Below are 27,064 nucleotides of genomic sequence, written 5' to 3'. Positions count from 1 at the left end.
CTGTTCCTCAGTTTTCTGAGAGCTTGGGGAACAACCCAGAAGCCCAGATTACAGATGTGACAACGGATAATATCTAGCATATTAGGGTGATAGTTTTGTTTATTATTATTGTGCTTTCTGGCAATATGAATGTTTAATTAGTCAGAGGAGTTACTGTTTAACTAATTTTAAAATACATTCAAAAAGTTTCCGCAGCTTTTTTTTTAACTCTATTTATTAAGAATTTCAAAAACAAGTGACATCGCTTTTCTCGTTTTTATCGTATCCCATGTTAATCATGAAGAGGAATAATGATCCTTTACGTTTATTTGTGGTCCGGTTTTCCCGATTCCCCTGGTTGGGGTTGTACTTTCTCCCACAATTTTGAAATTCGTCCTCTGGCCAGGGCCGTCATAACGTATGGGCACAATGGGCACTGCCCGGGGATCCCCAAGAGCATACGGGCCCACGATGTTCCTGATGCCAATTTGCAAGGGATGTTCAAAAAGTTTCCACACCTTCAGCTTTATTTATTAAGAATTTCAAAAACAAATGACATCACTTTTCTACATCGTCACCTTCCTTTGCGATGGAATTTTCCCAGAGTGTCGTACCAACTTTTTAATGCCATCGACAAAAAATATTTTTGGTTTGGGTGCGTAGCCACTGAGGCATCGCTGCTTTCACATCATCGTCATCATCATCATCACATGAAGTGTCGGGAACAAACGTCTAAGCGCTTGGGCTTTATGCTTATCTGTCAGTTGCTTAGGCACCCACCTGGCACACAGTGGCATGAATCAGGGCCTACATGGGCAGATCCAACACTCACGTCCAGCTCTCCTACAGCTTCTTCAACTCTTACTCTTCTGTTTTTGTGAATCAGTTCTTTCATTATTCCTCGTGCTCGTGGCTGGAGCTGGACGTCCGGAGCTCTCTCTGCATCCGTCACACTTTCGATGTTTTCGAACATTTCAATCCACTGTGGAAGGCAGGAAGAGTTCAATCAATCAGCTTTTATTCCATTTTTTCCCTAATTTGAGAGTTTGTCCTAGTCTTCTTAGCAAGTCAAGGCTGGGGGGCTCTCAAAAGGCAGGGTCTGTTAAAGCCCATTACGGCACTCGTTGTGTGATTTTGGGCTATACAAAAATAAATTGTATTGTATATTGGTTCAAGTCTATATAAAGCATTAAATGGCCAAGGCTTACTTGTCTGAACTTATCATGACTTACAAACCTGAGCGCACATTAAGATCTCAAGATGCTGGTCTGCTTATGGTTCCAAGGATTAATAAAATAATAGTGGGAGGTCGAGCTTTTAGTTACAGGACCCCCCTAAACTGTGGACTGGTCTGCCTGCTACTATAAGAGATGCCCCTTCCGTCTCAGCTTTTAAATCCCAGCTGAAGACTCACTACTTCAGTTTAGCACACCCTGACTAGAGCTGCTGATTAACTGTACAGACTGCATCTCTGTTGTCAGTCATTAGCACTAAAACATAAGTAACATGAGAGTTATAATTTGTTACTAACCCTCACCTATTCTTTTTCTCTTCTCGGTACTCAAATGTGGCACTTGGTGCCACGGCCCACCTGCCAAGCTGTTTTGCCTGCCTAAAGTAAAGTCATCTCTGATGGAGGGTCGCAGGAATCGTGGGGTAGAGGGGTCCTTTCATCGGATTGGCTGGCCCTGCGCGGTTTCAGCCATGGAATGGTCAATAGGGGGAGGCAGCTTGATGGATGAGGTCTCCAGGACTCTAAAAATATCCAAATCTTATTATGTGATATTATCTACTGTTAAATTCTGCTCTGTACTTCTAAAATTTTTATTTTCTTTTTTACTTCTAAAAAAATTTTTTTATTTTATACTGTATTGAGGATTTGTTCTGTTCTGTGTATTGTATTGTATTGTATTTACTCCCTTTTTCTTTTTGACACCCACCGCAGGACATTATTATCTATCTATTATTATCTAAATTATCTACGAATGCCTTTATTCGCCGCGCTCAATTGAGGTCGCCCTTTTGAAGCTCGCCTTTTTGTGCATGCCCTTATTGAAGGATACCCCCCTGGCTTGGGTTCAATTCCTTATTTATTTATTTATTTGCGTTTTTTGTTCATTTTTGCTCCATTTCTTTATGTTAATCTTACTTTTGTGAATTACCTGCTTGGCTCTCCACGCCTGTGTTGTGCTCCATGTGTTTAGTGGGTGTTCCCTTGAAGAGGCGGGGCTTCCTGCCCATCACTGCAAGGGACCGCCCTCAGCCCTATAAAGGCGGGGCCTCCCACAATTCCTTGCGGTTCACTTTGAATGCGCCTGCGAGTTCTTGGTGATTTTTCTTTGATTTATTGGATTGCTGACCTTCTCGCTCTGTCCTTTGACTCCCCCTTCAGATTCTTGTATTAGAACTCCATTTACGTTGCACTGGCTTATTGTTGTAGGCAACTTATTTTTGTGATTTCTGCTCCCAATGAGCTTCATTCTTGATGAAAACTGAAAATAAACCTTTTAGTTTATAAAGATCCTGTGTTTGCCTTTGTTGTCTCCCCACAGTGGGCATCTTTCGGACTCTTTTTGTTCTCTTAAAAGGCCATTTCAGCGCCGCTGAGGACCCGACCATGAGAAAACCTCAGACTCACATGCAGACACTCCCAAAAGTGACTTCTGTGAATGTGGGAAGAACATGCAAGCCCCCCACAGACTGGGATTTGAACCCCAGTGGCTGCCCATACGAAGATATTTAATGAATGTTTAAAGCAAACAAAACAAAACTTTTCAGTGCAGACGCAATGTAATGAGAAGGCAAACTAAAAAGAGAACTCAACTGGGCAGGCAAATTAGAAAAAGCTTGGAAACAAAAAGCAAACGCATGTGTGCCCCTCAAGCGATGGAGTTAATACCCCTGCTGTGGAAAGATAACGAAACGTCACAGTAACAGAGCGCCGCCTTGGCACTGGAACCAAAGAATGAAAGCAGGGAGGTCACACTTAAAACACTGGGGTCAAACTCAAGGCCCGCGGGCCCGATAAGACTGCTGGTTGATATTCCAAAAACGTCACCTAAGTGCTAAGCTTTCTCGGAGACCACTTTGACGTGAATTTCATATTTAGATTTTAGGCAGTTTAAAAGGGTTGCATTTACACCTGCAGTGTCCTCTCGTGCTTTCTGCTCAGCACACCAACTAACCTGTAGTTAGAATGGGGACGGCCCGCTGCTCAATATGGCCTAAGAGAACAAAATGAAAAGAAGAAGACCAGCCACGCTGTTATAAAGAAGTGCAGTGCTTTAGCGTGGCGTCAAAGATGAGACTGAGAGACTGCAGATCAGTCTGATACTCAGTGTGACAAGTGTCACAGATGTCACGGCTGAACTCTCATCTGTGGCTAAAGCCGATGTCACATGAGATGACTTGTAGTTGTGGGGTATGGCAGACTTGCCAACTGATCTCATCGCTGAACCGTGTCAAATTATACAATAGTGGGAAGATTTTATAGCAGAGTCTCACATTTTCAAAGTGGTCAGTGGTGCCACCTTTCTCTGACAGCCAATGATGTCTTTGTGGTGGTCTTAAGACAAACTCAGACGTACTAATGCTGCTTATTTACTAACTTTACACAACTTACAGGATGTACTGCGCTCAATACTCACACTCAGCGCTGCAGACGTCACACGACTCAGGAGACACAGACCATAATAATCAATAACTGTATGTAAAGTCATTGACAAAAGTAACACTGAATACTCACATTCAACAGAGCTGCCCGATGGAGAAGGTGCTAAAAAAGAGATACATAGATAGATAGATAGATAGATAGATAGATAGATAGATAGATAGATAGATAGATAGATAGATAAATAGATAGATAGATAGATAGATAAGAAAGGCACTATAAGATAGATAGATAGATAGATAGATAGATAGATAGATAGATAGATAGATAGATAGATATGAAAGGCACTATATAATAGATAGATAGATAGATAGATAGATAGATAGATAGATAGATAGATAGATAGATAGATAGATAGATAGATAGATAGATAGATATGAAAGGCACTATAAGATAGATAGATAGATAGATAGATAGATAGATAGATAGATAGATAGATAGATAGATAGATAGATATGAAAGGCACTATAAGATAGATAGATAGATAGATAGATAGATAGATAGATAGATAGATAGATAGATAGATAGATATGAAAGGCACTATAAGATAGATAGATAGATAGATAGATAGATAGATAGATAGATAGATAGATAGATAGATAGATAGATAGATAGATAGATAGATAGATAGGATATGAAAGGCACTATAAGATAGATAGATAGATAGATAGATAGATAGATAGATAGATAGATAGATAGATAGATAGATAGATAGATAGATAGATAGATAGGATATGAAAGGCACTATAAGATAGATAGATAGATAGATAGATAGATAGATAGATAGATAGATAGATAGATAGATAGATAGATAGATAGATAGATAGATAGATAGATAGATAGATAGATAGATAGATAGATATGAAAGGCACTATAAGATAGATAGATAGATAGATAGATAGATAGATAGATAGATATGAAAGGCACTATAAGATAGATAGATAGATAGATAGATAGATAGATAGATAGATAGATAGATAGATAGATAGATAGATATGAAAGGCACTATAAGATAGATAGATAGATAGATAGATAGATAGATAGATAGATAGATAGATAGATAGATAGATATGAAAGGTACTATACAATAGATAGATAGATAGATAGATATGAAAGGCACTATAAGATAGATAGATAGATAGATAGATAGATAGATAGATAGATAGATAGATAGATAGATAGATAGATAGATAGATGGATATGAAAGGCACTATAAGATAGATAGATAGATAGATAGATAGATAGATATTTTTTTTTATTTTTAAAAAACAACTTTATTAAATTCAGTATGAAATACATTAAAAACACAAAATCTAACCACGGGTACAAAAACTATAATAAAATCACATTTTGAACTTCTAAATACTCCCAGTCCATCCCTTTATTTCATAAATACCCACCCAAACCCTCGCCCCTTCATTCATCCCTTCCATTCCCACAATTCCACTCATTTATTACAAAAACTATACAGATTTCTGCTCATACATATTCTATTAATAATCAAATTATAACTAGAATACAAAGTGCAGTTCATCATTGTCATAATTACACAATACATTATTTACACACCACTTTTCCTTAAACTGTGAAAGATTTCTAGTAGATTTATAAAAATTCAGATCTACTTCTATTCTACTTTTACAAGTCATTTTAAATAATACTGTGGGGTCTGTGCTGCCTGCTCCCTTAACTTTATTTTTCCGGGTTTTCCATATTCCCAGTTTCGCCTGTCCTAAAATAAAGTTAACCAGGTTAACATTTGTATTTGTTTTTTTTGAGCTCTTTACCCCAAACACAAACACCATCCTATTATAACAGACCCCCAGACCCTCAATCAGCTGCTTTATCATTTTAAAAAAAGTCCCCAATCTTTCACAAAACATAAAACAGTGAAATACAGTCTCCCTTAACCCACAGAAAGGGCAGGTATCTAAAACCCCTGGACAAATAACTGATAAAAAGGAGTTCACAGCAACTATACAATGCAATATCCTCCACTGTAAATCCCCTACCCTACTGGTCAATGGTGGTCTATATAGCGCTCTCCAGGCTGGCAGTGTTCCTTCAGGAATGGCAATCTTCGTCCTCCAGGGTGTGTCGGCCTTCACTGCTTTCAGTTGATCCTGATTCTTTATTTTTACGCAGATCCTGTAGAGCTGTTTTCCTTTGATGGTGTGCAAGGGCAAGTCTCTCAGATCTTTTGTCGAAAGTAATCTGTTGGTGTTACTATTGTCCCAATCTCCTCCTGGAGACACCATAAGTGTATTGAAAGTCTGATCCTCGGGTGGTTTCAGCTTGTCTTTAAAGGTGGTCTGCAGGAGTGTCCTTACTTCACTTCCTAGAGATGCTTTAACTTGTGTTAGGAAATTCCCCACAAGCCGCACTGAGTGCACTTCTGTTTCTGCTGCTACCGTTTCTGGACTTTTCCAATTAAAATCATCCCAGTTGATTAAATGTTTTAATTGTGTAATGTTATTTCTACAGAGACTATGAATAAAGCTTGCAGACTGTCCTATTGTGGTGCAGATATTTGGATTAAATACAATGGGCTCTTCTAGAATCCAAAACAATGATAGGTCATCACAGTCTCTTTGAATTGATAAAAATTGCCAAGCTTTAAAAAGACTCTTGTAAAAGTCTGGTACTTGTAAGGTCTCAGGTTTCTCAAGATGACACCATATTAAGCTTTTGCCCAATCCCATTTGTCCCACATGGTTAAAAAAGAGCAGTGCTAGATTCATCCAGGGCTCGGGCGTTATGGAGTATAACAGTTTTTGTACTGTCTGAAGGCGGAAGGCAATAATTCTACTTTCAATGTCCATAATCCCCTGCCCACCTTCATCAAGTGGCAAGTATAACAAGCCCCTCCTCAACCAGTGAAGACCATCCCAAAAAAAATTAACAACAGTTTTTTGAATCTCTTGAATAATCTGTGGTGGAGGCTCCAGACAGATACACCGGTGCCACAGACTTGAAGTCACCAGATTGTTAATTACTAACATCCGACCTCTGTACGACATTTGGGATCGTATCCATTTCCATCTGGCCAACCGAGCTACCACTTTCTCCAAGAGTCCATCCCAGTTCTTCTGGACATAGTAATCATCTCCTAGATGTACTCCCAGGTAGAGAATCCCTCCTGTGCTCCATTGCATCTCTCCTTGTAAACTCGGTGTCTTATATCCAGCCCAGTCTCCAACTAACAAAGCACTGCTTTTACTCCAGTTTACTTTAGCATTGGAAATCAGTTCATATTTCCTTTGACAGTCAGTAAGATTATCAAAGTCTTCTTGATTTGCGATAAAAACAACAATGTCGTCTGCGTAGGCCGTGACCTTTACAGGATTCCCAGTACAGTGAGGAATGGAGAGACCAGTCAGCACTTTTCTCAGGTTCACTAAGAATGGCTCTAAGGCGAGGGCGTACAGCATCCCTGATAACGAACAGCCTTGTCGGACTCCTCTTTGGACGCTGAAAGGCGCACACAAACCACCATTGACCTTAACTATACCAGAAATGTCACAATACAACAGCCGAATGTACTTTATAAATTGTTCCCCAAATCCAAAGGCCTTGAGAGTGTTCCATAGATATGAGTGTCTGACTCTATCAAAGGCTTTTTCTTGGTCAATTGAAATAAATCCTGTTCTAAAATTGAACAGTTTTGCTGCAGCAATAATATCTCTAACTAAAAAAATGTTATTAAAAATGGACCTATCAGGGATGCAGTAGCTCTGGTCAGGATGCACCAGTTTCACTAACACTGTGCGCATTCTATTAGCCAAGGCTTTAGACAGGACTTTATAATCTGCACAAAGTAAAGACACAGGCCTCCAGTTCTTAATATGGCACAAATCACCTTTTTTAGGCAGAAGTGTGATCACTGCCCTTCTACAGCTCTGAGGTAGCACACCTGATTTAACACTGTGTTCGAACACTTCTAACAAATCCTGGCCAATGACATCCCAAAATTCTTTATAAAATTCAATTGGAATGCCATCAATCCCAGGGACTTTTCCATTATGAAGTTCGTTCACTGCTGCCGAGATTTCTGCCATAGTGAGCTCTTTGTTCAGCTCGGTGGCATCTGTTTCAGAAAGCTGTGGTAAGTCCTCTAGAAAGGACTGCAAGTCTTCGTCACTACCACCTCCTTCAGCAGAAAACAGATTTTTATAAAACTCACGGACCTCAGTTCTTATCTCACCCAAGTCTTGTGTCTTTTCACCATTAGCTTTACTCACACAGTGTAGAATTTTGCTTTGAGAATTCTTTTTTTCCAAACTAAAAAAATATTGTGTTGGTGCATCCATTTGAGTTAACTGCTGGAAGCGAGCCCTTACTAGAGCCCCCTGAGCTTTTGTATCTAGTAAATGTGAGAGCCCCCTCTTTGTTGCTTTGAGACTCTCTGTAAGTGTTTCATCTGAGCCATTCCCTAATAGCTGTTCAATCTGAGATATTCTGCCTTCCAGCTCTGTCATTTCTGACTGTAACAACCGTGTAACATTTCTGGTATATTGCTGACACAAAGATCGAATGTGGTTCTTCCCCAATTCCCACCACTGCTGTAAGCTGTTGAACTCCTTCTTTGAATCCCTCCAACCTCTCCAAAAATAATTAAAAATATCTTTAAATCTCTGATCCTGTAGTAGGAGTACATTAAAATGCCAGTAAGCACTGCGGGGCCTGTAGGTGCTTGATAGAACTGTACAGACCACTAGGCTGTGATCTGAGAAACCAGTGGGGACAATGGAGCATTCCTTAAATAGACCCAAAAAGTGTTTAAGGGTGTAAAATCTATCGAGTCTTGCCATAGAAAGGATCTCACTAGTTATCTTTCCCCATGTGTACTGCCTGCTGCTGTCTCCATGCTTACTCCTCCACACATCCACCAGCCCCGTCTCCCCCACTATCCTCCCCAATTCCCGTGCAGATAGGGGGTGTGGCTCCAAGCTGTTATTTCTGTCCCTCTGAGGGTCAAGGGTACAATTAAAATCCCCACCCAATATCAGCACTTCCTCAGGGTCACACTGACTTAAAACATCTGCTAATACTTTAAAAAAATCAAGTTTTTCATTCCCATTATTTGGAGCATATACATTAAGAAAAGTGAACCAACAGCCATTTACTTTCGTTTTTACTTTCAGTAGCCTCCCTTTCACTACCTCATGCATATTATGATCCTCTGTTCGAAAACTGCTGCCAAACAAGACCGCCACCCCTGCACTGACATTTGTCCCATTACTAAAGAAGCAGTCCCCCTTCCAGTCCCTGCTCCACTCCCACTGGTTTGTCTCATCTATGTGGGTTTCCTGTAAAAAGGTGACTGTCAGATTTTTCTGATTTAGAAACTCAAAAAGTGTCAGTCTCTTACTTGGATTCCTCCCACCATTAATATTTAAACTTCCCAATTTCAAGTTCGCCATACTGATTAAATGTAAACAGCAACTTAGCACCAAACCAAGTGACCACCACAGATACAGCGGCGGAAAATTCCTAAAAATGTTATCCATTACAGTTTTCATTTTTTAGCCTGTTTCCTCAACCTATTCGTGATATTCTTTAATCTCACGAGCTCTTTGATGTTAAACGTCGTGGCCATGGTCTTGTCTTTTCTCAAACTACTCACTGATGATATAAAAAGATTCACATCAGGAAAAAAATCCGCCACATTCACCCTTCTCCTGCCCTCCGTCGCCTGTAAAAACTGTTTAACACTCTGGGCGCTGTAACCGCCCCTGCCACTTAAATCCTGGGAGTCCGAGATGGTTGAACAGTCTGACATTTCTCCATCACCCTCCTCCCCTGCGCTCACCACGGCAGGACCGTCATCGACCGTCTCTGCGAGAACTGCAAAAGCCCCCTTAGCATTAAACAGAGGATCAGCAGGATCTCCGCCCTCTACGCCCGATCCCCGACTCGTGTTCATCCGCTTTTTAGTTGTACCACCGTCTTCTATTCCATGCCTTTTCCGCCCTGGGCGTCTAAACTCGCCGTCTTTCTCAATATCAATATTTCCATCCTCCTCTTCCACATCCACATCTCCCCATGATCTGCCCGGTACTGTTACGGAAATCTCCGTATTCAAACCACTTTCATTCTCATCTGGATTACCTTTTGGGATGTCTTCCTCATCCCCCTGAGGCATTGCCTCCCTCTCGTCTGCAATCTCTCGGCTCCCAGCTACTACAGGACGGCTTTGAACTTCACCTTCCGACCTTTCCTGAACTTCATGTTCATTGCCTCGTTTTTCTTTCTCTTTTTCGGGACAATGTTTAATCAGATGGAGTTCACTCCCGCACCGTAAACATTTCATTTCATCAGAAGACACAAAGATCACATAATCAAATCCATCAACTTTAAACTTCATTGCAATATTGAGATTCTCGTTAATTCTATTCAAAACCATGTAAACCTGCCTTCGAAAGGACAGAACATGTTTTAATGCTGGGGATTTACACCCCAATGGAATAAAACGAATTTTAGAAACAAGTCTGCCATGGCGCTCCAGCTCTTTTTCAATTGTTTCATTCTTTATAAACGGCGGCACATTTGAAATAATTACTTTGCGTGCTGGGGTGCCCAGCGGAGTTACCTGAACAAAAGATCCATCAACAACTACACCTCTTTCCACCACTATTGAGACCAGATCTACTGAACTTAAGAATAAAACAATCGAGCCGCTCATTCTGGAAGCCGATTTAATATTTTCACAACCGACCACCTGACCGACTGCTAAAACTGCCGTCTCCAACGGGACAAACTCCTCTAACAGAAGTTTTATTCCGTGGCGGCGGCTCAGGGTTTCTAAATTCGCAGCCATACCGGCTGCAGTGGCCAAAACGCCACTCAGTACAAACAACGCTCAAATCCTTTTAATAACAGTTCAAAAGCATGACAGAAATGAAAAAAAGAATGAAAAAAGAGATAAAGTTTAGGGAAAAAAACACTCACCGCACTCAACGTCCACCACAGCCACTCGCACCAGAGCAAACACCCAGCATGCACAGCGAAAGCAGGAAGGAAGTGGATAGATAGATAGATAGATAGATAGATAGATAGATAGATAGATAGATAGATAGATAGATATGAAAGGCACTATAAGATAGATAGATAGATAGATAGATAGATATGAAAGGCACTATAAGATAGATAGATAGATAGATAGATAGATAGATAGATAGATAGATAGATAGATAGATAGATAGATAGATATGAAAGGCACTATAAGATAGATAGATAGATAGATAGATAGATAGATAGATAGATAGATAGATATGAAAGGCACTATATAATAGATAGATAGATAGATAGATAGATAGATAGATAGATAGATAGATAGATAGATAGATAGATAGATAGATAGATATGAAAGGCACTATAAGATAGATAGATAGATAGATAGATAGATAGATAGATAGATAGATAGATAGATAGATAGATGGATATGAAAGGCACTATAAGATAGATAGATAGATAGATAGATAGATAGATAGATAGATAGATAGATATGAAAGGCACTATAAGATAGATAGATAGATAGATAGATAGATAGATAGATAGATAGATAGATAGATAGATAGATAGATATGAAAGGTACTATACAATAGATAGATAGATAGATAGATAGATAGATAGATAGATAGATAGATAGATAGATAGATATGAAAGGCACTATAAGATAGATAGATAGATAGATAGATAGATAGATAGATAGATAGATAGATAGATATGAAAGGTACTATACAATAGATAGATAGATAGATAGATAGATAGATAGATAGATAGATAGATAGATAGATAGATAGATAGATATGAAAGGCACTATAAGATAGATAGATAGATAGATAGATAGATAGATAGATAGATAGATAGATAGATAGATATGAAAGGCACTATAAGATAGATAGATAGATAGATAGATAGATAGATAGATAGATAGATAGATAGATAGATAGATAGATATGAAAGGCACTATAAGATAGATAGATAGATAGATAGATAGATAGATAGATAGATAGATAGATAGATAGATAGATAGATAGATAGATAGATAGATAGATAGATAGATATGAAAGGCACTATAAGATAGATAGATAGATAGATAGATAGATAGATAGATAGATAGATAGATAGATAGATAGATAGATAGATAGATAGATAGATATGAAAGGCACTATAAGATAGATAGATAGATAGATAGATAGATAGATAGATAGATAGATAGATAGATAGATAGATATGAAAGGCACTATAAGATAGATAGATAGATAGATAGATAGATAGATAGATAGATAGATAGATAGATAGATAGATAGATAGATATGAAAGGTACTATACAATAGATAGATAGATAGATAGATAGATAGATAGATAGATAGATAGATAGATAGATAGATAGATAGATAGATAGATAGATATGAAAGGCACTATAAGATAGATAGATAGATAGATAGATAGATAGATAGATAGATAGATAGATAGATAGATAGATAGATAGATAGATGGATATGAAAGGCACTATAAGATAGATAGATAGATAGATAGATAGATAGATAGATAGATAGATAGATAGATAGATAGATAGATAGATAGATAGATAGATAGATAGGAAAGGCACTATATAATAGATAGATAGATAGATAGATAGATAGATAGATAGATAGATAGATAGATAGATAGATAGATAGATAGATAGATAGATATGAAAGGCACTATAAGATAGATAGATAGATAGATAGATAGATAGATAGATAGATAGATAGATAGATAGATAGATAGATAGATAGATAGATAGATAGATAGATAGATAGATAGATAGATAGATAGGACGGGGTGTGAATTTAGACAATGATGTGATTTCAGACAGGTGACTGTAATCCTGATTTGCTATCTGTGAGTCTTTGAGGAGCAGAGATGGGCCGAGGATCTCCAGTTTATCAGTAAATGTGTGAGAAAATGACTGAAGTGTTGAACTAAAGGTCAGACAATACAAAAAAATTAATTATAAAGGAATTAAAAAGAAGGTTAAAAAAGCACCCAACATAATATTTTTGGTATTCAGTTTGCTATAAAATATATTATGAAAAATATAAGGTTATGGTCATCTAATATGAAAAATACATTATGAAGTAATTAAATATAAGGCTAAACATCACCAAATATATATTTTTTACATTCTGTTTACTATGACATATATAAAACATAAGGTTAGGATCATCTAATGTGATCAATTAACTATAGAATTAATTATAAATAAAGCAAAAATATCACAGAGAGTAACATGCCGTGGTGTTCTGCTCCACTAAGAATTACTTGTAGGAGATTCTTAATTTCATTCGAGTTTCTAATTTTATTTTAGTGCCATCCCAGTGTGTGGCATCCTTCACCTCCTGACGCCCTTTCCTCATTCCTACTCCTCTCTGCCAGACCTAATTGTTTCCTTCTTCATCCCACCGCTGACCACTGGGGGCTATCAATCACTCTGTCCCACTGGACATGTCCCACCACTGCAGACATGTGGGGTCTTACATCCTAAATGTCTGTGGCACTGGCTGCCTGCCAGTCTAGAAGGCGCAGCAATGGCAGGGATGACCAATCGCAGGCTTATTTCATTTCAGGCTCAGAGCTGCACGTGTATGTAAAGTTAGTTAAAAAAATTAAAAAAGTGCCTATTCAGCATGCTATAAAGGTGGCTGGCATACACCGATCCTGCTCATTTGGTTAATATAGATGGTGTCACACATGTGCGTGTTGGAGGCAGTCAAAGAGCCTAAAGGTGAGTGAATTATCGCGAGACAGAGGGTCATCACGTGGTACTTACCTGAATCTCTTTCCCTCTACAGAAAATCAGAAGAAAAGTAAAGATCTCCATTTCCGGGTTCAAAATGGCCGCGACGACGTCACTTCTGGTCAATTATGATGATGTCACTTCCGTCGACTTCTGATGACGTTGGTTCCGCTTCCTGTCTCCAATTGTCACATCCTGCCAACCAATTCCTGTCCCATCATTCCTTGTACTATAAAAACGCCATTTTGTCTTCAGTAAAATGTTCTATGTACTGAAAAGTCTTTAGAATCAGTTTCTTTATTATTGTCTGGACGACAATATACGGGGACGGTCCCCAAATCCATCCATTCATCCATTTTCCAACCCGCTGAATCCGAACACAGGGTCACGGGGGTCTGCTGGAGCCAATCCCAGCCAACACAGGGCACAAGGCAAGAACCAATCCCGGGCAGGGTGCCAACCCACTGCAGGACACACTCACACACACTAGGGCCAATTTAGAATCGCCAATCCACCTAACCAGCATGTCTTTGGACTGTGGGAGGAAAGCGGAGCGCCCGGAGGAAACACTCGCAGATACGGGGAGAACATGCAAACTCCACGCAGGGAGGACCCGGGAAGCGAACCCAGGTCCCTAGGTCTCCCAACTATGAGGCAGCAGCGCTACCCACTGCGCCACCGTGCCGCCCGGTCCCCAAATCTTTATCTGTTTTGTTTGGAGTTATTTTCTTCAAGACTGACATCTCACAATAGTCAGTGTGTATGTATAGTATCAGTAGCAATGTAACAGTAAGTAAGCTTGATGCTAGAGACGTTTTGGTGTCGGGCGATATGTCTCGTCAATGTCGTAACAGCCGCCATACATTCTGCTATATCTGTGGTGAATATATACTTGCGCCTCAGAGACGTTGGATGACTGCTCTTGTGAAGAAAGCTTATCTTCTGTATTTCGGCTGGTGATCAAGACATGGAATGGTTGTCCCTCTAATGTCCTCATTCCTAATCCTGTCTACCCTCGTTACTCCGAACGAAAATCGTAGCATCTTCAGCTCTGCCTCCTGCCTTCTTGTCAGTACCACCATCTATAAACCATACAACTCAGGTGGTCTCATTGCCTTCCCTTTCACTCTTGCAGGTACTCTTCTATCACCAATCACTCCTGCCGCTCTTCACCCACCCTGTCTGCCTTCTCTTCTGCACCTCACTTTGGACTGTTGACCCCAAGTATTTAAATCCGTCTCCCTTCACTCCCTCTGCTCCTTGCCATCCCACCCTTGCACCACCTCCCCTCTCATTCACACACACATCTCACTCCCCCCTTCTCAATTTAACAATAATCAAACAAATATTAAACACAAAGCCCCCTCGCTGGTGTCAGGTGTTCCCTCCAGCCTCTGCCTTTTCCCATTTCCATTGATTTTTTTTCTTATTTTCTTACTTTCGAGCCTCATTACTCCTGAGGAAGTCAAACAATTACAGTTTATCATTGGCAATTACTGAGTACGGTGCCCCTTGGCTCGTCTCGCTTTCTTGTCGTTTTTCTTTTATTTTGTTTTTTGTTTTAATATACACCACCTAGGTCCACTTAAGACCCAGGAAATGAAACCACTTTGAGAAGCTTTTCATTATTTTGTCAAACCGTCCCATGAGGCGCCGCATGGCGCAGCCAGCAAATGGAGGCGGCAGATAAAGACAGAGTGCTGCCCTCCGTTTTCTCTTTACGTACGCTCCCTCTGTTCGGCTCCCGTTTCATGCATTAAGTTTTTCAACATTACAATCCAACCCCTTTTTTTGAAGTCATGCTGAATGATAAAGTTGTATTCGTTTAGCAATAAGGGACAAACTGCACAAAAAAGGTTTGGGGTAGTCACCCCGTATAATGGAAGTTTAGTTAAAAAACCAAAACAAAAAAAAAGAACAAAGGCACGAAATCCTTTCAGAATTGAGTCCAAGATGGATGATCAGAGATGTTCACAAGACAGAGTCCAAAACAGAACTGACTAGTTGGAGGTAAGATGACGGTTTTAAGGGCTGGGGGAGGAAATGATGTCATCTAGTCCGGAACCGGAAGTGATGTCATCAGAGGTCCTGGAGCCGGAAGTGACGTCAACAGAAGTGCCGGAACCTGATGAGATTTCCCAGGAATGGTCTGCAAGAAACTGAGAGAGACAGTCAGCACACTCTGCCACCCCCTGGTCTGGTGTAGTATTACAGTTCTCCAGGCCCTTTAGCTGTCTCCTAAACGCACTTGTGTGACAATACATATATATATATATATGGAAGTGAAGGTTTGTGATATGGTTTGATATTTGTAGTTGGAGATCAACAAAAGAAGAGAATGAATCACGTATCATAAAGTAGTTTTTATTTCTGAGCTTTCAGCTCCTGCCAGGAGCCGTCATCAGAGGATAATGATTAGCTGAAAATTAGCTGAAAGCTGAAAGCTCAGGAATAAAAACTACTTTATGATACGTGATTCATTCTCTACTTTTGTGGATTTCCAACTACAAATGTATATATATATATATATACAGTAATCCCTCGCTATATCGCGCTTCGCCTTTCACGGCTTCACTCCATCGCGGATTTTATATGTAAGCATATTTAAATATATATCGCAGATTTTTCGCTGCTTCGCGGGTTTCTGCGGACAATGGGTCTTTTAATTTCTGGTACATGCTTCCTCAGTTGGTTTGCCCAGTTGATTTCATACAAGAGACGCTTTTGGCAGATGGCTGAGAAGCTACCCAACTTACTTTTCTTTCTCTCTCTCTCTCTGTCTGATCCTGACGGAGGGGGTGTGAGCAGGGGGGCTGTTCGCACACCTAGACGATACGGACGCTCGTCTAAAAATCCTGAAAGATTATCTTCACGTTGCTACCTTCTGTGTGCAGCTTTTAAGTATGCTGCACGGTGCTTCGCATACTTAAAAGCTCAAAGGGCACGTATTGATTTTTTTTATCTCTCTCTCTCTATCTCTCTCTGCTCCTGACGGAGGGGGTGTGAGCTGCCGCCTTCAACAGCTTTGTGCCGCGGTGCTTCGCATACTTAAAAGCAAACAGCCCTATTGATTTGTTTGCTCCTTTGAAGAGGAAGATATGTTTGCATTCTTTTAATTGTGAGACTGAACTGTCATCTCTGTCTTGTCATGGAGCACAGTTTAAACTTTTGAAAAAGAGACAAATGTTTGTTTGCAGTGTTTGAATAATGTTCCTGTCTCTCTACAACCTCCTGTGTTTCTGCGCAAATCTGTGACCCAAGCATGACAATATAAAAATAACCATATAAACATATGGTTTCTACTTCGCGGATTTTCTTATTTCGCGGGTGGCTCTGGAACGCAACCCCCGCGATGGAGGAGGGATTACTGTATATCTATATATATAAAATCCCTGTGTGCGTCCAGGTGTCCGTGTGTGGGTGTCTTCTGGTGAAGTGCGCATGCGCGGGGCACGGTGCGATGTATGATATTACTGTCAGAGAAAGTTAGAGGCGTTTTACGGAAATACAAACCAGTATTACTGCGAGAGGAAATTAAAGGTACACAATACAGTGACGCATATTACAGCCACATACAAGCCAGTATTACTGTCAGAGGAAATTAAAGGCATATTACCGACGCGCACGCCTGTATTACCGCCAGAGAAAATTAAAGGTATATTACGGACATACAAGCCAGCGGACGTACAAGACAATATCCTTCAATAAAGGCGAGCCTCAAAAGGACGACCTCAATTGGGCGCAGTGAATAAAGGCGCACGTAAATAAAGATCTGCACCTTTGTTGCTCTTCACATATTCCAGAGCCATTTGAACTAAATTATCTACGAACGCCTTTATTCGCCGCGCTCAATTGAGGTCGCACTTTTGAAGCTCACCTTTTTGTGCACGCCCTTATTGAATAGAGTCATACAAGACAGTATTACTGTCACAGAAAATTAGACACACAATACACGGCGGCAGCCCACGAAGAACGGTCAGCTCAGCAAGTAAACATCAACAAAAGAAAGGCTGAAAGAAATAAAAATACGACCAACAAAAAGAATGAGGTCACAGTCCCTTGCCATTTAATATAGACTGTTCCTACTAATGTTTATGCACTACTGTTCTAGCGCCCGTTATTGTAACAGGCTAATTGACTAGTATATATATATATATATATATATATATATATATATATATATATATATATATATATATATATATATATATATATATATATACAGTGGTGCCTTGGTTTGGGAGCATAATTTGTTCCGGAAACGTGCTTGTAATCCAAAGCACTCGTATATCAAAGCGAAATTCCCCAATAACAAATGATGGAAACTCAGATGATTCGTTCCACAACCCAAAAATATTCATATAAAATGATTAATACAAAATATAAAGTAAAAATACATAAAACAAATTAACCTGCACTTTACCTCTGAAAAGAATTGTGGCTGGTGTGAGGGAGATGAGAGAGAGGAGAGGAGGAGAGGAGGAGGAGGAGGAGGGTTATCGTGTAGGACGACTTTCACTCTAACTAACAGAATCCCTGCTATCTGTTGGCTCACTGGAATCTTTTTTCTTTTTTTGCGACTTTAACAAGGAAACCTCTCCAATGACAGTTGCTTTTGCCTCCTTTTGAGGATTTCGTGGAACTGTGACATTGCATTGTCGTTAATCAGAGTCATCGCTCGCATGGCTACAGCCTTATTGGACATAAAATTAAAAAATGCTGTGGGACATGGACGGCCTTTTATCCCGGCCAATACCCCCAGGCCACCAGGTGGAGCCCTTCATGCGACATGGAGGTGCCCGGAGTTCCAGCAGGGCATCATGGACAGTGGAGTTTCTCATCACAGCCCTGCTGGATACCAGAGGATCCTCCAGGGGACGCTGCAGGAAGGTCCAGAGACTATTATGTGCCCTATAACCCGGAAGTACGTCAAGTCATAGTGACAGGAAGACTAATGTGCTTCCGGGGTGAAGAAGAAGAGTTTTTATATGACCCGGAAGTGTTCCTAGTCACGTGGACAAAGAGGGCAAAACACTTCCGGGTCAAGGACTATAAAAGGACTATGGGAAATCCCAGATGTCGAGCTGAGCTGGGTGGAAGGGTGGCAACGCGTCTGGGAGTGAAGGATTGATTAGTGATTGATTATTGTTTATTTATATGAGTATTGTGGAGTGTAGGGTGCTTTGTGCACTGTTTATTGATAAAATAAAGTTGGACTTTTATCTGGTGTCTGGCGTCTCGAACAAGGGTTCAAGGGAGCGATAGCACCCTCTATCTTTCACAATGCTTTACAACACACATGTGGTCACAATGCTATAGTAAACAGTATCCGCTCGTACGGATATTGACTATACGAGTGAGGTAGGCCGACTGAGACCAAGCATGGGAGATGATTACCCACAATCCCGCAGCGAGAGAGAGAGAGCGGAACCATCGCCTCAGTTGTGATCATGTGATGCTCGGCAGACAAAGCATAGACATACTACTCGTATTGCAAGACCTTGCTCATTTATCAAGTTAAAATGTATTCAAAATTTTTGCTTGTCTTGCAAAACACTTGCAGACCAAGTTACTCGCAATCCAAGGTTTTACTGTATTGAAATAAATAAATAAATAGGACTCAGGAAACATCACAAAGAGATGGGGAAATTGTACCGTATAATGTCCATTGGATGTGATGAAAAATAAATGAAATACAATCAAAAAACCAAAAGCATTTGACAGAATACAGTGTTGAAATGAGGATTTAAATACACAAAATGGTGAAAGGATGTGATTTGGTAGGAAGTGATGTCATCAATAGAGAAAGGCGGAAGTGATGTCATCAAGAGGGAGCCGGAAGTGACATTATCATAGTGGGACCTGAAATGACGTCATCATGGTGGAGCCAGAAAAGTGACATCATCATTAGGAACCGGAAGAGACATCATCACGGTGGGACCGGAAGTGACATCATCCATGGGAGCTGGAAGTGGGATTGTTGTGGAGTGGCCATTTTGAGAAACCGGAAGTATTGAAGGTAAGTGCGTGAAATCGTTATTTTTCTTTTTTGGGTTTGTTAACCCTTTAACCGCCAACTCCCTAAATATTCCCCACGCCAGGCAAAATCTGAACAATTTTCGTTTTTTTACTTTTTTACATTTTTTTTACATTTTTTACATTTATTCAAGCAGTATTGACCACTAAATGTTGTGCAAGTTGCCAGTGTATACACGAAATCTATAAATGTAACCTGAATTCTCAGCTAAGCAAAACATCTTGATACCAAACCGTGCCCTTTTCAATGGTAGATACTGTCGAAACTGTAAGCGGCCCTTCCACGACAATAAACTTTCATCAACTGCAACTGACGGTCCTGGCATGTAGGGCAACTGAAATGCTTCAAATAAATGATCAATCAAAGGACGTAGCTTGAACAAGTGGTCGCGGTTTGGATCTTTCTTATCTGGCTCGTTTCTGTTGTCATTCAAATGAAAGAATTTCAGCAGCAAAGAGAATCGGTTACGTGTCATGACAGCTGCAAAAATAGGTGTTGCATACATAGGATCTGTAGACCAGTACATCTCAATATCTGGTTTTCTGATTATTCCCATCAACATCAAAATCCCAATGAATTTTTTCATTTCGTTTTCATCAGTGTCAAACCAAGCACGAACACGGGAATGTGGAGGTAAATTGGGATTTTTCTCAATAAACTGTGCTGCATACAGATTTGTCTGATGAACAAAATGTCTGATCAAATCAGGTGACACAAACAGCTCATAAAACTGCTCAGCAGTGTAATTGTTTACATCAACAATAAAGCCACACGTTCCCTCAAACGAATGCAGAAAAGGTAGTTCACCACGGGCAGCAGCCCAGCTGAGATGCTGGGGATACACCCACTCAGCGCCGTCATCCGATGCGTCTTCATTCACAGTATCATGCAGCGCACGTTGCTGCTCATCACTGTCGCTAAAATCTTCTTCAGAACTGCTACAATCATGATCAGAACTGTCCAAAATCGCCTGCAAAGCCTCACTTGAAGTCAGTTTACGTTTCGCCATATTCACAGCTGTTACATGCGAATCACGTCACATGACCGGCCAAAACAACCACAGACTTGTCGAAATACAACGTAGTAATAATACCCACGCCAAACCGTCAGTTATACTACTTGCCAGGCATTCATATAACCACAGGCAAATGTGCCGGATAATTCCGGCAGTATGGCGTTAGCAATAAAACAACGGTGCCGGATATATCCGGCAGAGGGCGGTTAAGGGGTTAAGGGAGAGAGAGAGGTGTTAGTACCTAAACTCAACCCTTCATCTTGTGGTAGATCACTCACCTTACGCTTGTTGGCTGCCTCCTAAGCGGACATGTGTGACAGTATATATATATATATATATACATGTTTATTTTAACACCAAGCTATATTTACTTTGACTCTGAAAACTATTATTTGTAACTTTTAAGATACAGTCAGCTAATGTATTATGATGTTGGTATCATTGTAACCGAAAGGTAATAATATTTGTGAAGATGTTTCAGCTGTTAAAATGTTCTGTCTAAATTCAGGAGGAAAGTTCAGAGCAGGACACACTTATAGAACAAACTCTGTGTGTGCGTGTGTGTGTGTGTGTAGTTTAACCCGTCTAGACTAGCTGTGAGCAAATCAGTGCATTCTTCATGGTGTGGCATTAGAAATGTAACAACTAGCAAAAGAACGTATCCATCTTGATCACATGAATTGAAAGATCAGAATTCATAAGTTATGTGCCTTTGTTACAGGCGAGAAAAAGTGCTGTTTACTATTGTTGTTGTTTATATATTTATGTACATATATATTTATATACAAAACTTGCATATATCTCTCTTGTTATATTCTTATTTTATGAGTAAATTGCAGTGCCGGATTAACCAATAGGCACATGTAGCATATGCTACGGGCCCCGCAATTTCGGGGGCCCCCAAATGGTGGACCCAATATTTAATGAAAAAGTGTAGCATTGAAAAACTGGTCTTTAAAAATATTACCTTTACGTTTTTAAACTGTAAATTTCTTACACAACAAAACTTTAGGGGCCCAACACATAAAATTCACATAAATATTATAAGATTCTTATTATAATCGAGAGTAAAATAATTATTTAGTCCGGTTTGAACTGTTCAGAATCTAAACTTCAGATGATGCAGACCAAAAGGGCCCCCAAATTTGAAATGTGCTACGGGCCCCCAAAGCTCTTAATCCGGCCCCGGTAAATTGTATTAGTTGGCTTATTTGCTCAAGTGTGTTTGGGTTATTTGTTGGAAAATAGTCAATCACCACATCCAAATCACAGACAGAGAAAGTGAAAGTTATATAATGTGGCCTTTTACTAATACATTGCATCCCAGCTGGAAGGGGATATCTAAGATCTCTCACAAACATTACAAGTGCTGTGAATTTCATTTGTTCTTTAATTTTCCTGATTGTATTAATGGACGTTTCCTCTTTTTGATGTTCATTTCAGAGGTTTTGTTACTCCAGCATACTTATTCAGTAGCTATTTTATTTTTGAACATCCGTTTAGTAGTACTAAATTCCTGTTATAGCATTCATGTTTGATGTTTGTTTGGATACCATTTTGTGGCCTCGTCATCGTAACACTAGTCAGGTTGTCATAGACGTGGCCACATAGGTCACAACCTCAATGTCAATTACGGAATTTCCCCATATTTGCTTCACCCTGTTCCACCCATTGCTTCCATTTTGCTCTGTCCAAGCCCTCCTTTTACCTGAATATTACTCTGCCCTGCTTAGCCCCTCCCTATCCTTCTATTTTGCTCCACCCACTACCATAGTATTCTCCATTTTTTTCTCCATCCAACCCCTCCTTTTCCCATTGCTCCTCCCATTGCTTCCATATTGCTCCTCCCAAACCCTCCTTTTTGCTTGAATTTTGCTTGGTTCTGTTCAGTCTCTTTCCACCTACTGTATTTTGCTCCACCCACTGTTGCACCGTTCTCCATATTTGTTCCATCCAGCCCCTCCTTTTACCCTAATTTTGCTTAAACCAGCTCCTCCCATTGCTTCCATTTTGCTCCACCCAGACCCTCCTTTTGCCTGAAGTTTATTCTGCTCTGCTTAGCCCTTCCTTTTCCTTCTATTTTGCTCTACCCACTGCCACAGCATCTTTCATTTTTTTCTCCATCCAATTCTCTGAATTTTGTTAAGCCTAGCTCCTCCCATTGCTTCCATTTTGCTCCTCCCAGAGCTTCCTTTTTGCCTGAATTTTCCTCTGCTTCACTCACTCCCCCCTTTCCTATTTTCTTCTACCCATGGCCACACTGGTCCCCATATTTGCTCTGCCCATCCTCTACTTTTGTGTGAATTTTGCTCCACTCATGACATTTGGTCTGTCCGGCCCCTACTTTTGTCTGAATTTTCCTCTGCTCTACTCCACCTATTCCACCTATTTTGCTCCACCCACTACCACACTGTTCCCCATATTTGCTTCACCCAGCTCCTCCTACTGCTTCCCTTTTGCTCCACCCATGGCCACACCTTTTCCCATATTGGCTCTGCTTAGCCCTTCCTCTTCTTGCATTTTCCTCCACCCATCCTTTTTTCTCTGCCCAGCCCCTCCCACTGCTTCCCTTTTTCTCCACCCATGACCACACCTTTTCCCATATTTGCTCCGCCCAGCCCCTCCTAGTAGCGTCTTCATCTCCACAACACTAATCATCAGTTGACATAACAGGCACAATAAAGGGCATGGCTGGGCACAGCACTGGCATAGTCTACCTTTCTGAAAGCCTCTGTCAAGCGCCCCCTTGTGTTTTTGACCTTTATTTTGTTGTCCAGTGGCTGCTATGTTTTACTCTTTGGCTCCATTTCACCTGAGCCTATTATAGACAATGCTTTTGGATTGTAATATAGAAGACCTTTTATCTTGCTTGCTTTGGCTCTGAAGTTGTCTCTTCCTCCTCCCGACGTGCACATGGGGGAGCCAAATATCGCATAGCAGGAGATTGCAAGTCTATTGTTGTCACAGATTAATGTTGCTAATTAAATCCGTGTCTCGTTCCTGCCAGTTATGCCCTTAATAATGTGTACTGTAGTGAGAAGATAATGAGTCACGCTTAACACAACAAGGAGAGCACCACACGTGTAATGAGCTGCTGGGCATCAGAGGCTCATCTAGATTGGCACCTCTGTGGCTTGGTTTTGGACTTCAGCCTGGCAAACCCCAGCATGTGCCGGCTGGCAACATTATTATTTATTTTTTAACTTTAAAAGTTCTATTTTTTGGGCCGGTGCAGGTCTGTAGCATGCCTTTAGTATTGGGGATAGGCTGCCTGTGGCGAGGCCTGATCATTGTGTCCAGACCCTCTGGCTCTTGTTGGTTTCTTCTGGATGCACACTTTACTTTTACGACACTCCAAATATGTGCCAACTGGAAAGTCCAAGGATAACGTCGAAATGTCCTTTCAGTATTTCGTGCTGGAGACTGGCAGGCAGTGTGGCGCAGTGGGTAAGGCTTGGAGTTAAAACTCTGAGGTTGTGGGTTCAAATCCCACTGCTGACACTATGTGACCCTGAGCAAGTCACTTCACCCAGCTGGAAAAGAAAGAAAAGAAATGTAACCACTTGTATTTCAAATACTGTAAGGCATCATACAAATAAATAAATATTAATTGACAATGATGACATCTGGGTGGGGGATTCGAACCCAGGATGTACATCCGCACTACCGAAAAGTCAACTGCTTGTTATCCAGGATCTGTGGGTCGTCTGTCATTGAGTCTCCTTAAGCCAGGACCGGTTTGTAGGGAGACAGAGCCCATCCTAGCAGCACTGTGAGCAGGGCAGGAGCCCAGCCTTAGCCAGCAGGCCACACACACTACAATACAAAGGTAAAATGACGTGGTGTTTTCAAACCTGATTAATCCAGTTCTGGTTTGCGGGCAGCCAATGTCTGACTCAGCAGCTATGGGCCATTTCATTACATTCATTACTGGGCCGATTATTTCACATAACGCATACATTTAGGGGTGGTAGGAATCCACACAAAGATATGGAGATATGGAAGAGAACATGCAAACTCCACCTTTTGAGGCACCATTGGGTGTCCCTCCTGGGATGGGTCCTGCTCCCTTACCAGGCCAGGAGGTCATAGGAATTGAAGGAGAGCTGTGCAATAGTGAAGTCCCCCTGTCGTGCCAGGATAAGGATGCAGGAAGACACCCAGCAACCATGGTGATTGGACTTCTGCACTGGCAAAGTCGGGACAGTGGGTGACTGCCTGCTATGGGCAGAGCATTCCCCCATGCACTGGGTTAGCAGCATCCCAAATCGGGATCCCTGGTATGGAGACCCGCAAGGGCGGCATGAGAGGTGTGGTCCCAGGGGCCTGTCCTGTCAGATTCTGTGGGGGCCACCAGGGTGAGCTCTTGGGTACTAATGGTACAAGGACTGATGGGGTCCTGCCAGACCTGGAAGTACTTCCCGGGGTTAATAGATTAAGCACCAGAAGTTCTGCTGGGGTCTTGAGATAAAAGTGAGCCGTCCACTCGAAGCGGGACTGAGAGTTGGAGTCAGAGGAACAGAGAAAAGCAGAAGAAAGAGTTGGGAAATTAAAAATACTTTATCTTGGTCTGTTGTGGGTGCCGATACGCCCCCTAGTGGCCACAATATACACAACCACCGAGTGTGGGATGCACAAACAGGACACTGAATGAGTGAGGAGGCAGTGCTATCTACTGTACCACCATGCAGCACAAGTCAGGAAAAGATACCTGAAAATCCATCCAAATCCTGGACCCTCCTAATTCTTTCCAAGTTGGCACTTATGCCCGTCCTTGAAGTTTCCAGTGTAAGGCAAGAATGAGAACCTGCATGGGATGCCACGTCATAGCAATTCAAACTTGTCACCCACCTTGACATGAATGATGTTGGGATGGGCCCAAAAACGGGAAGAACACACAAACTTCAGAATTGAATCCAAGTCCCCGGAGCCCCGAGGCAACAACCCTGAACACTTCATCTTGAAATAACGGAATGACGAATAAAAATCATTTCCCCTCTCTGTGCAAAATGAGTGTTTCCAGTACAAGATGTCACAGCTGGAATTTTTTTTTTAACCGTTCCTGCTGATTCAGCATAGAAGCAAAAAAGAAAGAGCAAAGAGTAACAAATCACCGCGGCATATCTGATCAATGACTAGTAAGGACAAATTTCAAAATAATGGTGGTGAGCTGTCCTATATTTCACAGAGTGAGGCTCTAGATCACACTCCCTGACAGCGTACTAAATATAAATGTAATGAAAATAAACACGCGCGAGAGAACATTGAAACGAGAAGGGCAATTCGTTTTATTTAATGCAAAGGCAAAGTTTGTGCGACTTTGGAAAGCCCATCTCTCAAAGACCGTAATGTACGATGCTTCTCTAATGTTTATGACTGGGAATTTTAAAATAAGTATCATTTTATTTGAAATGGTGTGCTTAACAGTTAGCACCGCTGCCACGTCCCTCCAGGGTCATGGGTTCAAATTCCTTACATGGTGTAGAAATTACCTTCTTGTAAGAAAAATGAAGCTTCACCAAAAAAGAAGTTTCGGGAACCGTCCCCGTGTATTGTCCAACGGACAAAAGAAAGCAAAAGAAAACGTTTGTGTGATCAAAAGCAAGTATTATTTTAGCAGTTGATAAAGTACATTGAACAAAATGGCGTTTATATACAGTAATGAATTGAAGGCAGGAAGTGACGTCGAAAACGGGAAGACGGACGCAACGTCATCTTAACGGAAACCGGAAGTGATGTCATCAGTGGTGGCCGGAAGTAACATCATGGATGGCGCCGGAAGTGACATCTTGGTGGCCATTTATTTTGGTTCTATATTTCGAATTATACAATTTCTTGTTTTGGGAATTTGTTAGCAGATACCCCTTGGGGTCAGAGCGCAGGGTCAGCCATTGTAGAGCGCCCCTGGAGCAATTACAGGTTAAGGGTCTTGCTCAAGGGCCCAGCAGAGTAGGATCTCTTTTGGCAGTGACGGGGATTCGAACCGGCAACCTTCTGGATACCAGCGCAGACCCTTAGCCTCAGAGCCACCACTCCGCCCGTTTTGGAACCCGGAAGTGAGTTGGATTATTTTTCTTCGCTTTTCCTGCTGAGAGATTGAGAGATTTAGGTAAGTACCATGTGACAACCTCTTGTCTTGCGATATTTCACTCACCTTTAGGCTTTTTGACTGCCTCCTAAAAGCACGTGTGTGACAATGGTTTGCTCATATGTGTGTAAAATGAAATTTCCCCGTATGAGTGAGTTTGAGTGCACCACGCGGTGGACTGGCATCGCTGATAGAGCTGTGTATGGCCTGGCATGTGCTCAGGCAGCCGGGACTCTGAGTTACACTGAGCAGGCCTGGCAAAGGATGGACGTGAATTCTGTTAAAGTACCAGGATGTTAGATACTCCATTAGGTTCACATACCATAATATTAATGAAACCGTTACCGTATATTAATATGCCATTATAGTCATATGCCATAGTACTATTGAAACCGTTATATTAGACCATCCATTACATTCACATATCATTATATTCATATACTGTAATATTAAATATATTAAATATTAAACTGTTACTGTATATTAAT

Source organism: Erpetoichthys calabaricus, chromosome 5 (assembly GCF_900747795.2).
Source record: "Erpetoichthys calabaricus chromosome 5, fErpCal1.3, whole genome shotgun sequence".
Lineage (NCBI taxonomy): Eukaryota > Metazoa > Chordata > Cladistia > Polypteriformes > Polypteridae > Erpetoichthys > Erpetoichthys calabaricus.
This window is presented reverse-complemented; position numbering follows the sequence as displayed.